The sequence below is a fragment of the Chiloscyllium plagiosum genome, unplaced genomic scaffold, assembly GCF_037043375.1.
Source record: "Chiloscyllium plagiosum isolate Xiang-an unplaced genomic scaffold, Cpla_swu_hap1 HiC_scaffold_1, whole genome shotgun sequence".
Taxonomy (NCBI): domain Eukaryota; kingdom Metazoa; phylum Chordata; class Chondrichthyes; order Orectolobiformes; family Hemiscylliidae; genus Chiloscyllium; species Chiloscyllium plagiosum.
Window position 1 is genome coordinate 62,966,959 of NW_028270139.1, and position 16,924 is coordinate 62,983,882.

A 16,924-nucleotide genomic window follows, 5' to 3' on the forward strand; every position below is an offset into this window, starting at 1 on the left:
ATTATTTTATCAGTACTCTAAAACACACATATATGTGACACTGACTTTAAACATGCAAACATGCACAACTACAATCCACCTCAGTCTGTTGTACTCCTGCCACCAAATGCCTCAGTTTCTCATTCAAGTCTAGACAATGCGTTGGCAATCATATTTTCTCATCCTGACACATGTACAATTTTCAAATTGAATGGCTGTAACAACAAGCTACATCTAAACAGTATGGCATTTTTGTCCTTAAATTTCTCCACAAACTTCACTGGGTTATGATCAGTGTATATGATTGTTTCAGATACATTACTGGTAACGTAAACACTGAAATGTTGTAATGCCAACACCAAGCTCAAAGTGTATTTCTCAATCGTCGAATATTTCTGCTGGTGAATGTTCAACTTCCTGGAGAAATACCCGATAGGTCTTTCTATCTTCTTGTTGTTTTCTTGTAAGAAAATAGAAAATACAGCGCAGTACAGGCCCTTTGGCCCTCGATGTTGCGCCGATCCAAGCCCACCTAACCTACACTAGCCCACTATCCTCCATATGCCTATCCAATGCCCGTTTAAATGCCCATAAAGAGGGAGAGTCCACCACTGCTACTGGCAGGGCATTCCATGAACTCACAACTCGCTGAGTAAAGAATCTACCCCTAATATCTGTCCTATACCTACCACCCCTTAATTTAAAGCTATGCCCCCTCGTAATAGCTGACTCCATACGTGGAAAAAGTTTCTCATGGTCAACCCTATCTAAACCCCTAACCATCTTGTACACCTCTATCAAGTCACCCCTAAACCTTCTTTTCTCCAATGAAAACAGCCCCAAGTGCCTCAGCCTTTCCTCATACGATCTTCCTACCATACCAGGCAACATCCTGGTAAACCTCCTCTGCACCCGTTCCAGTGCTTCCACATCCTTCCTATAGTATGGCGACCAAAACTGCACACAATACTCCAGATGTGGCCGCACCAGAGTCTTATACAACTGCAACATGACCTCAGGACTCCGGAACCCAATTCCTCTACCAATAAAAGCCAGAACGCCATATGCCTTCTTCACTGCACTATTTACCTGGGTGGCAACTTTCAGAGATCTGTGTACATGGACACCAAGATCCCTCTGCTCATCCACACTACCAAGTATCCGACTATTAGCCCAGTACCCCATCTTTTTGTTACTCTTACCAAAGTGAATCACCTCACACTTACCTACATTGAACTCCAGAGAGCACAGCACTGACACCCACATTACTTGCATCGATAACCACCTTGAATGGCTTTGCATTATTAGGTATGGCTAATACCGGGGCAGTGGTTAACACAGCTTTCAGGCTGTCAAATGCTTTCTGACAGTCCACTGTCCACTGAAACTTCTTGCCTTTTTTTAGCGATTCAGTGAGTGGAGCAGCCACACTGTGAAAATTTGGTACAAATTTTTGATAAAATCCACTCAAACCCAGGAAGTGTCGCACTTCTCTTTTTGTTGATGGTATAGGAAACTCCCCAGTTACCTTTGTTTTTGCATCCCATGGGACCATTTGTCCCTGTCCAATAACATGGCCCAGGAAGGTGACTTGGGCTTTGGCAAATTCACTTTTAGTTTATCACCAAGCCTGCCTTCCGAAGTTGATTGAACAACAGGAAGTGAATTGTTGAACTCCTCCAAAATAATTGTGTCATAGGTTTGCTCTATTTTTAAAGCTCTTATCCACCTATTGAATTTACTTTGTTAGATCCTTTCAAACTCAATATAGGTTTGACCAGGGTCCCTCCTTAGATTCCTGAAATGTTGTCTGTCGGCTTCTGGCTCTTCAGATGGCTTTCTTCACACGCCCTAGTTACTTGCTCCGATAGTGATGCAATTACCTCACTAGCTCTACCTTCAAGTTTTGTTTGGATCAACATGGTCAATGGCCACCACATTTGTTTAGCCACTTTTTCAAATGAGATTTTAAAAAGGCTTCCCCATCCTTATCATCAAACTTAGACAATACTTGAATATATTTAAACAGAACCCATTCAGGCCTTTGATGACCATGGGTTTGTTCATTCTCACTCTCTCCCTCACTAAGCTTACCTTCAGCCTTCATCTCCAGCTTTTTAAGCCGACATTCCTGTCTAAGTGCCAAATTTCTGAAGTTCAAACTCCCTCTCTTTCTTCCTTTCCTCTCTCTCTTTTTCTTACTCGTCTCTCTCTCTTTCTCTCTCTTTTTCTCTTCCCTTTGCTTTTAATTGTAATTCCTTGTCTTTTGCCTCTAACTCAAACTGCTTCATTTTCAATTGAATTGTAGTCATCTCTAAAGATTCTGATGATGTTTCCATCAAATTTAAATGCTGAGCTACTGCTGTAATTATCTCTCTCTTCCTCACAGAAGGAGACAGGAAAGGAGAGATAATTACAGCAGCTGAGTGCTGCTAATTCCATCAGCTTGACCTTAATCACCTTTTGCAAAACCCTCATAGTAACTTCTTCCTCCCCCAGAATACTCTTGTTGACTGAAAGAGTCATTGCTATCCCAAGCACTGTTTAAACCAACCAAAAATCAACACCTAGAACAAAAGACACTACACCTACCACTCGCTGCTTTTGAGTCCAACTCTAATCCCAATTTGGAACTACAGAACAAATCCCACAAAGAACCCTCAATCTGTTATGGACCCAGCCAGACCCCTCAAACCATTTCATGAAGGTAGCCCAGACCCTAACTTTGCTATTTGATTTAAGCAGGTGTAAAGTGCATATTCTAGGAGAGTATCCGCTGGTCAAACTACTGAATGAAATACAAAGAACAGAAAACAGAATACAGAGTAACCTATCCTATCCAAAAACCCAACAGACTATACAAACTTAATGATGCTGTTCCAAATACTTGCAACAATCCCCATAAGCACTCTTTGGCACAAAAGGTGAAACCAAACAAGTTCTTACAGGAGAAATGTCAGAAAGATAGTACCAACCTGGATCTGCTTCTAAGTCCAGCAGCTTTTCCACATTACTGCCAAAAAACAACCAAACCAGCTGAAACATTGAGCTGGGAGAACTGGCCACACTCTTTTTATTGTACAAGTGTTTTTATTTAAACATGAAAGTCTCTGCCTAAGGCAGTATCTGTTAGCTATTAACAAATTAGTCCCAAAACCCTTTAATCCCCAGACTTTTCGGAGTCTGTCCTTTACAACGTCTCTGAAAAAAACCAAGGACAGCATAACCTTGTTAAAGGAGCAGCTTTGTCACACTGTTCCAAAAACCCCTGAGAGAAGGCTATCACTCTTGATTTGACACCTCATTCCTTGCAGCAGCATACTTTGAAACCTAATGTAAATGGCGGTCGTGTTTATTGTGAGAGATTAAAAACTCCCTTCTATACTCCCTAGCCTTATGTTTCTGGTCTTTATGATATTTTTCATAAAGTTTTCCCTTTTAGCTTATGGATCTCCAACTTTACTTGCTGGAGTTTACCAGTTGCTCCTTACAGTGCCTCATTCATGAAATCCCCTGTATTTCCTGAGCATGCCTGGCATTTTTTCTTTATTGCTAGCTCACATCTCCCCAATGCTTCTTATCAGTTTCTAATTTTTTTTCCCCTTTGGGATCCTAAGCTAGCCTTTTTCTTCTCTCACCACTATTGTCTTCCACTGACATTACTTAATCTGCTGACAGGGTCTCTGTCAATTTAAAGGAGTAATCCTTTAAAGTATAAACACTTTTTTTCACCTATGTCTTCTGGATTTTATCTTCTCAATGGGGTTTAGATCCACACCACTGCAACCAAGGGGTATTTTTCCAGATGACTACCTTGTTGTATTTGCCACCTCTATGTGGCAATAGGTAACAGTTGTTTGAGATGGTTTGTGCCTTTATATTTGCTTTGATTGGGTCTACTTAGAGATTAGTGTTAGAAGCTCCTCTGCTTTAGAGTATCTTCAGAAGACATTCTTTTCTTTGGTAACATGAAAGTTTATTGTCTGATAGCAATGATTATAACTACATTTGGTCAGGCATAATTACTGGGAACTTAGAGAGCTGTTGCAGATAAGCCTACTCCCTCCAAAAGCTAAAGTAGAATTCCTGGTTCCCATCCACAGACCATGCGTTCCATCAGTAAAATGGGTGGAGCAAATGTAACCACTGCCATATGTGTATGCTTGCTTATTCTAAAGGACTTGTGTTAATCAGATAGATTAATCATTCACTCAAATTTTTTGACAGGAGTAGTGGTTCGAAAGTGACATTGTGCACCACCCTTATAGACAATGACTTTAAACATCACAGCATTATCTGTTTTTTAGTCATTGCAGAAATAATTGCAATTGACTAAAGGCAATTGACTGTGAAATGGAATTTAAATGAAAGTATGCATTGAGATGGAGATTAACAGTGTCATAGTCCCAAGGTCTTTGTGTAAAAAAGCAATCTTTGACATGGCAGCAAGTGGATAAGAAGAGTTTATTAAAAGTAAAAGAAATATTTCATACTGTTTACAGCATATTGTACATAGAATTGTGGTAAAATGTTAAAAAAATTATGAAATAGTGATACTCGATACTGAAGCAAATCATGATATAAATCATCATATGCTCTTAATAGTTCAATCAGCAACTTGGGATCAAGTTTCCTTATGATCCAAGGTAAGTATAAAAACAAACTTTAAAGTTTGGTGTTAATCTTATACTAATATTCTCAATGAATAATGATTTATGATCAAATACAATAATTATTTAAAAAGATTTTAGAAGCACATCTAACACAATCATTTCTCATCTCAATAATATTTTTTACTGTGATCAAAGTATATCATTTTAAAATATTATTATTTGAGAACTCAGGTTTCGGAGTAGAACCTAAGTTACTTATTGAAGTTTTCATTCAGTGGAAGTGACCTTAAGTGGTGAAAATTCATTACCTTTTAGAAATGGATTAAAATTACAATTCCAAGAAATTATATGACTTAAGCTAAATGACTAGACAAGCTACTTTGTGAGGTAATAGCTCAAGTGTTTACTAAATCAAAATTTATAACCCAGAGATGTTTGGCCTACATGTGACTCCAGACCCATAGCAATGTGGTTGACTCTTAACTGCTCTCTGGGCAATTAGGATTAGGCAATTAATGCTGACATAGACAGCAATGCCATCATCCCATGAATGAATAGACTGACAGAGGAGCAAAAAGCAGGTTCAGTGCAAACAAAAAATGATTCATACCGGCAGATTTGCTATTTAGAAATTAATCAAAATACTGGGAGAAGCCCTGAGTTCAGTGATGAAAGTTAGCATCTGTGTGTGTCTTGGCCAAGGGTGTTAATGAAAGGTATCAAATCTGATGAATATACAAATATTCACTAAAATGTTGTCACTTGCAACTTTGATAATAAGAAATTCAAGTGTGGATAATAAGAGTGATTGTTCACTAGGATTAAATGTCTGCAGAGGATATTGCAGGGAAAGAGAATGTTTTGCTGTTTATGTTAAAATCTTTCTGAATTCTTTTACATCTACACTGTTTTATATTTTCCATGTGTAATAAACTTTGACGTTATTTTGTTGAAAATGCATTGACAACCTCTTGTGAAAGTGTTCATTGACTGTCCACCATGCTAATCAAATTGTAAAATTAAAATGTATGCTCTATTAAGTCAAACTTCAGTCTAGAATCTAACTTATTCCGGATTAACTTCAACTGGAATCATAGCAAAATATTTCAACTCAACAAATCATAAATATCTCTTTTTTACTCCTTTGGGAATGTTTGGATATAAATTAACAAAATATTTACAAACAATAAGAAAGGTTAAAGGAAGAGTATACAATAGTAGAGCAGCTTATTCATTTTGGTTTGTGTTTGCCATTCTGAGGTAGCTTTGGGAAGTAACAGATGTAACACTTAGAATAAATTACTCTTCCCTTGCATTCATTAATTTTTGATGACTTAGTAAATTGAACATGATCTAGTTATTCTGCTTAGCTTAGTCAGTATCAACCTAAATTCAATGAGCCAAGACCAAAAGTTAGTGTATTTGAATAGTGAAATGCTGATTTTTTTTTAACTATTTCTATTTTTGTGGAGACAAGATGTCATTCATCAAGATGACAGAAATTGTAAGACTAATTGGAATAGATTTATGGGCGGCACGGTGGCACAGTGGTTAGCACTGCTGCCTCGCAGCGCCAGAGACCCGGGTTCAATTCCCGCCTCAGGCGACTGATTGTGTGGAGTTTGCACGTTCTCCCCGTGTCTGCGTGGGTTTCCTCCGGGTGCTCTGGTTTCCTCCCACAGTCCAAAGATGTGCAGATCAGGTAAATTGGCCATGCTAAATTGCCTGTAGTGTTAGGTAAGGGGTAAATGTAGGGGTATGGGTGGGTTGCGCTTCGGCGGGGCGATGTGGACTTGTTGGGCCGAAGGGCCTGTTTCCACACTGTAAGTAATCTAATCTAATTGATATCTGTAGTCAGTACAGCCATAAAGGTTGTTATTCAACTCTCTTTGAATCTCTTTGTTAAGTGTGATCTTTTTTGTAGCTAGAAGAATATTTTATCTTATTCTGCATAATTGCTTATTTTTACGTAAAGCTTCTACAGCATAACATGGTCCAAGATGCTTCCAAGGAATATAACCAGACAAAATTAACACTGAGCTAAACTACCTTAAAGTACAGAAGGTACCTTCACAGGTATTTGTATATTCTGGATAGATGATGAGATTATCAAAATTGTATTAAATATTGATACCGGTCAGGTATGGGGAGAAGGAGGTTATGTCATTTAACTATACAAGAATCTGAGTTTGAAGGAAATTAAAATATTATTGTTCATATGTAAAGCAGATTTAGTCAGAATAAATTATCAAAGTGAAACAGCCAACATTGCCACATCGGCGATATAAAAGTAATGCTTGTGCCCCAGAGAAAGAAGGAGATTGATTCAGCAACATTGTTCTTTAGGACAAAATCATGTCTGGAACATTATTAACTATGCAAATAGAGTCTGACCTACTCAATAGACTCACCATTGACCTATTTAAGTATTCACCCTATAAATAATCTCAACTATACTAATTTTGAATTCTGATTGCAGTTACAACTGCAATTATAGTTTCTATAATTTTCTAGGGAAACTGTAAGTTGATGGTGACTCTATCCATTCATATCAATAAGGCCTTGTTTCCCCAACCTCTAAGTTTGTATATAGTAGTCAATAAACAGACCTTTATACGTCTTAATCCAACTTTAATAATTTGATAAAAAGGAATGTTAAGCCATTTATCTCAGTAGCTTGAGGATAATCTAATGGCAAAATAAATTAATTCCAATTAGACTGGTTAATGCAAAAACAGTTCAGCAAACCAACTTAGACAGTGTACACTCCAAGGCTTCACACTGGGTGGATAAACACCCTCATTTGTTCCATTGTAAAGAGGAAAGCAAGACTGTAAATAATTTGATGGTTCTTTGGGACCTGGCTTTGCCAAATTGTTTTTTGATTTTCTAGTGGAACATGGGCATCACTGGCTGGCCAGCACTTATTGCCTGTACGAGTTGCCCTTGGTTACCACAATCCAAAATGTATCCATCAATTGTGAACTTTACTGAAGCTATCAAACAGTAATGCATTTGTTTCCCCAACTTACGGACATTGTCTCAATTTCTGTTATCTCTTCTCGCACTGAGTGAAAGCTGTTCGGTAAGATGGATATCAACTGCCTTGAAGAGGAACTCTCCATTTCCAGGGCTTTAAGGAGAAATTGGTGCAAAAATCATATGAAGTTGATGTCAGCAAAAGCAAAAATAGCTCCAGCTCGGAGGCTGCTGAGAAGGCAAAATTGCTTTGCTGCAGAACTGACAGAGAAATAGCAACCAGCAACAAATCTGTAAGTGAGGTTGGGTTTTGTAAAAAGAAGCTCTCAAAACTTAACTATTTTGTTTCACTTACAGATCATTCAGCTGTAACACCCGCTTCATTAACAGGACGATTGACGTATTGGGGACATTGTTTCTAAAGCGTGAACTTTTTAAATGTGTTTTGGCTGTCACGTGATTACATCACCAATACTTCAAGTGCTGTTTCTAAAGCGTGATTTTTCTGTAATGCAGAGTTGCACAAGAAGACAAGCATTAAATCATGGAAGAACTACCTGTATGTTACATTTTTAAAAAAATGTTCACATTTTCACCACCGGGCACTCGAAATGGCCTGTAAATAAATGGACCAGCAACAAGTGAGAGATTAAGTGCCAGACAGACAGCTGTCTATCTATCATGGTCATTCACGTTGTGGAGGGGGCAGCGGGATGTGAAGGAATGGTGGCCGTGAGGTATCAGCAAAACAAACTGTGCAAAAGGTTGCCCCCATTATTCTGGGCCCAAAATTCTTTTTTTTAATATAGCTTATAAAACAAATGTTAACTCTAGTTTTTCAAGAATCAAAGCCAGCAATAGATGTTCTATTTCAACATTCCCCACAGCTCATAGGCTCATGTATCTGAGATAGAAGCTACACTGGGTAAGTTCCTTGTTGGAGCTGGTATGACAGCAAAGAACACAAATTAAAACATCCTCAAGACCAGCAATTTCAGCAATCTCCAGTAACTGCCACATAGCCTCCAGAGGGAGAATCAGCTGCTGAAGATCCATCAAGGAAAGATATCCTGAATCTATGACCCCACTGTCATTATCTATCACTATGAGCAAACCAGTCCATGCCATCATCACTGAACTGTGCCATCTGCTCAGAAGGAATAAGTGACAATTCTACCCCAGTCGCCATCAAGATTGCATCAGCACTGAATTCTTATGTCTGCAGCTGGTTCAATGAGCAACTGGTGGACTGTGTGGCTTTTCCAATTCTCAACCAACAACTGAATCCAAGTTACAATTGTATGTCTTTCACATTCTACATTTCTAATCTTCAATGTCAATACACTCTCTTGAAAAGCTGATAGAGTGCATTTAACATTCTCCCCTATGCAGTACGTAAGCCACCAAGATTTTTTTTAAACTTACTTTACAATTATACATTTGACTAATTTAAAATTTACCACCACCTCGTATTTTACCACTGACTTCACAAATGTAGGCAGTCTAGAGTATGCACAATTCTTCCAGAATGCATCCCTTTCTGATTTGGAAGATTGGTATTGTTTAGGCTTCGGGATTGTTGACCTTGATTCAGATTCCCCATAAATCACTTCTCTGGGGAACTTTTATATCATAGGTGTCCTCCAGAGATGATGTGATTCCTGCTGAAGCTGGTTAGTTGATCCACTACCTTATCTGGAAGAACATTAATCTCCTAGATTCCCTTCACAGAGAAACTCTTCCCTGTTAACTCAGCTAGTTGCCCCTATAACATTAGTCGGGACACCTATAACTTGTGAGTGTCCATCGTGGAAGACGGTTGCTCTGTAGAAAAATTTATATTTTGCTTTACCTTATTCTGAATTTCTGGACCAGGCAATACCTTTCTAACTGGAACAAGCACTCTTTTTTTTTGTAGTATCCTGGATGCTTAGCCAAGGCAGTTTCTTATTCTTGATGGTGACTTGAGTTTGTAGGTGTTAGTCTGGCTGTCTTGGGGACATAAGCAGCTCATTTCCCTCAATTTACTGATCAAGTTTATAATCTCCAGTTGTTCTGTAAGGTTATTTGACTGTGAATTCGACTCTTTCCCATCCTCTGTTGTGTTAATGTAAGACTGATGTTCATTCAGTACTCTCTTTGTCACTGATATGAACAATTCTTATGTATGATCTTGTTCACTAGACTGGACAACTTTCGTTAAATGGTCTTCAATGGGAACAAGCTCATTTTTCATAGCAGTATTCTTTCTTCCAGTACCCTTTGCTGAGTGATATTTTCCGATCTGCCTTCAGTGATGACAAGAGTAATGTCCAAACCAGACAATCCTGTATAATCACAGATTTCATAATGTGTTATGACATCTTCAATCTTTTTTGAGATCTCTGGCCATGACACTATTTTCTGAGGTGTAGCTGTACAAATGTCTAAGTGATATCTGTGTATGTTTCCCAATACATCTTCCTAGAGAGGAAGCTGGGGTGGCCAGTCTTCTGGCATATGCTGGTAATTCCCTGGTGTCTTTGAAATGCTGTTGCTACTCAAAGTTTTAGATCTTAGCCAGAGCATTACAGAATGGTTACAGTACAGAAGGCGGTCATTCAATACATTGTGCCTGAACCAGTTCTGACCATTTTGCCTCGTACCAATTTCCTGCTTTTTATCCTGTAGCTTTTCAAATTGTTTCTGTTTAAATAGTCATCCAACATCCTCTCAACTGCCTAAATCAAACCTATTTCCACTACACATCCTAGCTGTGCATTCCAGGTCTTCACCACTTGTTGTGTGGAAGAGGCTTTCTCACATTCCACATTTGCTCCTTTTTCAAAATATGTTATACCAGTGCCCATTAGTTCGCAATATTCTTATGAGCAGGAACAGCTGTTCTCTGACTATTGTGTCCAGACCCCTCATGAAGTTGAAAGTTTCTATCGATCCTCGTCTCAGTCTTCTCTCCAAGCAGTTCCAACTTCTCTAATCTTGTCCTGAAATGAAAGTCTCACATCCCTGGAACAACTCTCACAAACCTTCCTGAGTTCTCCTTAATATATTCACATCCTTCACCAAATACGGCACTTAATGCTCCAGTTGAGGTCTAACTTACGCTGTCTATAAGTTCAGCACAGCTCCTCTGCTCTTGTACTCTATTGTCCTAGTACTGAAGCCTAGCTGTGTGCTTTATTAAAGGTGCCCTGCTTGTCCTGCTGCCTGAAATGACTTATGCATATTTATAGCCAGATATCCCTGCTCCTGCACACTCTGTAAATAGAACTCCTATTTTACTCTCTCCATATTCTTTATACCAAAATATATTATCTCACACTTGCCATCTTGCACTTCCGTCTGCCAGGTTGCAATTGTTCCTTTTATTCCATGAGCTTTACATTTTCCCTCAGACTATTGTGTATCATTTTAACAAATGCCTTTTGTAAGTCTATGAAAACATCAACATCAACTGTCTTTGTTACCTCTTCAAAAGGCTCTAACTTCTGATTTTCCTGAAAGAAATCCATGTTGGTTCTTCTCAATTAGCCAAGAATTTTCCACATGGCCAATAATTCCAACTAGTATACTTGTTTTGAGAAGCTTCCTCACCAATGGGTGGCATGGTGGCTTAGTGGTTCGCACTGCTGCCTCACAGCGCCAGGACCTGGGTTCGATTTCTGTCCCAGACAACCGTCTGTGTGGAGTTTACACATTCTCCCCGTGTCTGTAGGGGTTTGCTCCAGTTTCCTCCCACAATCCAAAGATGTGCAGGTCAGGTGAATTGACCATATTAGATTTCCCATAGTGTTAGGTTCAATAGTCAGGGGGAATGGAGGGGGATGGGTTACTCTTCAGAGGGTCGGTGTGAACTTGTTGGGCCAAATGACCTGTTTCCACACTGTAGGGGATTTAATCTAAACTGACTGGCCTGTAATTGCTGGACTAACCTTTACAACCATTTTTAAGCAAAACTGTCAGGTTTGCAATTTTCCAGTCTACCAGCACTACCCCGAATCGAGGAGACATTGCAAGATTATTACCAATGGGTCTGCAAATCCACCCCACTTCCTTCAATATTCTTGGCTTCATCTCACTTGGGTGTATAAGTTGGAGCGAAAGAAGGCTGTTCAGCCCATCTAGTCTGCTCTGCTATTCAATGAGATCATGGTTAATCTGTTACTCATCAATTTCACCATAATCCACGATTCTCTTAATGATTAAAAGATCTGTCTACCTCTGCCATATATTTAATGACCCACTCTCAACAGCTCTCTGCAATAACCAATTCCACAGATTCAAAAGCTTTTGAGAGGAGAAATTCCTCCTTTTCTCTGTCTTAAGCATGCAATCCTTATTCTGAGATTATGTTCTGTGGTTTCAAACTCTCTCACAAGGGAATACAAGCTTTCCACATCTACCCTGTCAAATCGCCTGAGAATCTTACATATTTCAATACGTCTGCCTCTCATTCCAATGAGTACAGGTCTAACCCACTCATTGTCTCCTCATAAGACAAGTCCTTCCATCGCCAGCATCAGCTCAGTGGACCTTCTCTGAACTGCCTCCAATGCCAACATTCCAGTTGTGGTCTGGCTGGTGCCTTGTATAGTTTTAGCATAATCTCCCTGGTTTTATATTCCATTCTCTCTAAAATAAAGCTCAGTATTCAATTTGCTTCCCATTGAACTTTTTTGCTAGCTGGTTATGATTCATGGACAAGGACTCCCAAATCTCTCTGTAATGAGTCCTTTTGCAAGTCTTTCTCTATGTAAGTAATATTCAGCTCCTTTATTCACCCTGCCAAATTGCATTACCTCACATTCAGTGTTTATCAACATTAAGTATTGTCAGTTTATCCAATTCCTCCTTCTCGGTTTGAAGCCCTTCCAGGGACACTATTTCATTCTTTGTCATCTGGGCCTGGGCAGTATCTGCCTTTTAACTAAAGACAGAGGGAAAGTATCCATTTAACACCTCATCCATGGCTAATGTCATTGTGTATAACTCCCTCTTGATCCCTAACTGGCCTTAGACTTTCATTAATCATCCTTTAATTATTGTTCTGCCAAGTGAATTCTTTGGGATTTTTCTGCGTGTTAAATTCAAGTCTTTTATCAAAATCCTTCCTTGCTTCACATGTTTGATTTTTCACTACTGTTAAATGCTTCCCCACCGACAATTGCTCTACTTGGCCCACCTCACTCCCAGGAAGCAGTGCCTACTTTCTTGTTGAATTGGACACACACTGCTGTCGGAAATACTCCTGAATTCAATCTAAGAGCACTTGACCAGTGCTCAGCCAACTCACTGGATTATTGGTCTGGCCATCCTGCATACAATACCAACGAACAATAGTACATTCTTGGTCACTGTTTTGTTCTCGTTGAGTTTCTTTTGGCTTATTTACGACTGTTTCTTCTTGGCCATAGGAACTATAAATCTCATGCCACTGTACATAATCTCAACAGATCCTTGGATCATTTTGACTTTGCCATGATACTAGTAAGCCCAATGTAATCTTGTACTGGTTGGTATACAATGTTTTGCTTCAGGGCAAATTATTCACTTTGAACTATTTGGACTGTTCTTCTTGGAGTTTCTGTGAATGTAGCAGTCAGCAGTTTAAAAAGACAGAAGGGGAAATAGCAATACTAATTACCTACCAATTGAAATTCAACTCAAAACATCTAAATGTAGTAAAAATGACCAGAAACGTTTGTGTCGGCCATAGGGAATCTTAGGAAAGCTATCAGGAGCAAAATACAAATCACTAATTCTGGATCATGTGGTCGATTTCAGACACCTGAATTAAGTTGAGTCCCTTAGAGGAAATGTAAAAATGTTTGCATCTCAGTAAACCTCCAGACTGGGGAACTTAAAAACGGCTGAAATTGTATTTCATGTACATCTTCTCCAACCTCTACTCCAAGAAGAACGGTTCCAACTTCTCAAATCTTTCCATATAGCTGAAGTTCCTCATCCCAAGAACCTTTCTAGTGAATCTTTTTTGTGTTCTCTCGAATGCCTTCACATCCTTCCTGAAGTGTGATGCTCAGAACTACATGCAATATTCCAGCTGAGGCTGAAATTGTTCAGTACAGTATTAACATAACTACCTTGCTTTTGTGCCCTTTTTGATAAATCCAGGATGCTATATGTTTATTAACTGCACTCTCAACCTGTCCTAACTCATTCAATGAAATTTGTACATATTCACACAGATTGTTCTGCTCCTGGATTCCATTTAGACTTGTGCCACTTATTTTATGTAGTCTGTCGACATATTTTCTACTAAAATGAATTATTTCATACTTCTATGCATCTGTCACTTAACCTACCATTCTACCAACCTTCATAACTCTATGCTTTCATCCTCATGGTTCACAACATTTCCCAGCTTAGATCTTCTGCAAATATTGAAATTCAGTCCAAGATTTAGGTCATTAATGTATATTATAAAGAGTATGGAGACTAACGTCTATTCATGGGGAACTCCACTATAAACCTTACTCCAGTTTAATAAGTCTAACAGAGATTTCACAACAAGTAGAAAAGAGCTTCTAGCCTTTGCTGTTGTCTCTGAATGAGCTAGCAGCCATCTGAACAATGCATCCTACTTTTCTCAAAGATAGGTTAGTCAATCTAAAGTTCAACTTACCTTTTTAAGAAACAGAATGAAATTGGAACAGACATAGGTACTGCCTTTTTTCTGTCTCTCTCGTATGCACGAGGATCACTGTCAGCTGTTTGCATTTCCCTGAAAACAAAGTTGAGATAATTAGTCGGCTTCAAAATTTAAAAATTGTTCTTTCTTAAAAAACACGAGGTTGTGATACTAAAGCAGGGACATTGCAGGATCAGAAAAGGCCAAGGTGATAAGCACCAAAATTGGCCTGAGAAATTTATTTTATTGCTCAGAGGCAAATTTTTGTTTAAGTGCCCTTCAACTTAGCCATTGGTTCTGTATGAAGGTGGTGTATGTGAATGAGAACAGGAAGGTGTCCATCTCATTCCTCCCAAGCCTATAAAGAACATACCTGGGAACAGGAGGAAGATATTCATCCCCTCAAGCCTGCTTCAACATTCAAGTAAACCATAGTTGCTTTGTACTTTAACTTCATCCATCTAACTTTGTTCCATCATCTGTATGCCTTCACCTAACAGCAATCTCTCATTTTCAGTTCTGAATGTTCAATTGGCCTAACTTGATGATTTTGACCAGGAGAGTTTCAGAGTTTGACGAGACCTTTGTGTGAAGAAATATTTTCTGACATCACCTCTAAACTGAGAAGTGCTAATTTCAAGGATTTGTCCCCTTGCTCTGGACCCCCCTCTATACCCCTAGCAGAACCATTGATTCTCAATTTGCACAGAAGCATCCTTAATCCCACTTATACTCCTGCATTCGAGTGAATACACATCCAGTACATACAACAATTCTGGTGAAGCTGGTCTGAACCCCCTGCAAAGCCAAACGGCAACACTGAACGTAATGCTTTATGCAAAGCTCAGTATAGCTGTGACTTAGCTTCCTCTCCTTTGAGATAAAAGCCAGCATTCTCATTAGCCTTTCAAAATAATTTTTGTACTACTCTACTAACATTGAGTGATTTCTACACTTAGAACCTAAATCTCTGCTCATCGCAGTTGCTTGCAATTCAGAAATTACTTTAGTGTATCTTTCTTTCTGAATGACAGTACACTTTTCTCTGTTGAACTCCATCTGCCTCACTTTTCGCCATTCATTTATCAATGCTTCTTGTAACGTTCTGCTCCATCTACACAATAATCTGTGTCATTAACTTAGTGTTATTACCAGACATTGATACATGACGGTCTATTCTATAATTGAAATCATTTATAAATATAATGAAATATCAAAGTTTCAGTGAGATTTGGGGAAGTATCACATCCTGCCAACTGATTATGTATACACAGTCCTGCACTCACTGCCAAATTCATAGACTACACAAAACTTGGAAGCATTGCGACCTACAGGAGGTTTGTGATAAAATTCAAGATGTCAAAGACAGGATACTAGAATGGGTGAGCCATTGATAAATGAAATTCAATGTAGAGAAATGTTATGTCATATATTCATCTGTAAAAGCATGAAGTTATAAAACTAAAACATCCATTGTAACACCATTACATCTGATTCCAGTAGGAGACCTGTACATAACTCCCTTCAGGATCTTTTCTCCTTTGTCATTCCTCAGCTCTACCCACACAGATTGTGGGTATATATATCACCTCTAGCTATCGACTTAATCTAATTTCTGACTAATAAGGCAATCCTGCCTCCTCTGCCCAACTGCCAGTCTTATCGATAGGATGCATATTCTTGGATATTTAATTCCTAGCCCTAATCCCCTTGCAGACACATCTCTGTAATATCCACAACAGCGTACCTGCCAATTTTAATCCACACTACAACCCGACTTATCTTGTTTTACATACTGCATGCATTTAAGTACAACTCAGTACTTTTCCAGCCTCAGTTCTGCATTGACTGCCCTCCTTCTTATAATCATCCCCTTATTGGCTGTGACTGAAGTTGGATTCCTGACCCTTTCCATACTCTCTGTCCTATTACTTGTTCTGGAAACTTTAATATTCTCTGCTGAACCCTCCCCCCATTTTGTCTTTTTCATAATTTTCCATGCAACTGAACCCACTCCCAACTATTTAAAGCCTAATTATGCAGTTCGCTGGGATTATGCTCCCAGCATGATTCAGGTGGAGCCTGTCCCATCAGAACTGTTCCCTCCTTCCTCAGCACAGGTGATAATGTCCAATGTCCCATAAATTTGAACCTGTTTCTCCCACACCAGCCTTTAAGCCACACATTTAACCCTTTACCCTTGTTGACCTTGTGCTAATTGCTCATGACTCAGGTTGTAATCCAGAGATTATCACCTTTTTGGTTCTGACTATACTATCCCCAATTGCAATTACATTTCTCTTTTCTTCCAGCCTCCTCCCCTCGCACCCCCCCCCCCCCATCTCCCCTTCCCCCCAGTAGATAGGATAGTGAAGAAGGCGTTTGGTATGCTTTTCTTTATTGGTCAGAGTACTGAGTACAGGAGCTGGGAGGTCATGTTGCGGCTGTAGAGGACATTGATTAGGCCACTGTTGGAATATTGCATGCAATTCTGGTCTATTTCCTATCGGAAGGTTACTGTGAAACTTGAAAGGGTTCAGAAAAGATTTACAAGGATATTGGAGGCTTTGAGCTACAGGGAGAGGCTGGGGCTATTTTACCTGGAGCATCAGACCTTATAGAGATTTATAAAATCATGAGGGGCATGGATAAGATAAACAGACAAGGTCTTTTCCCTGGGGTGGGAGAGTCCAAAACTAAAAAG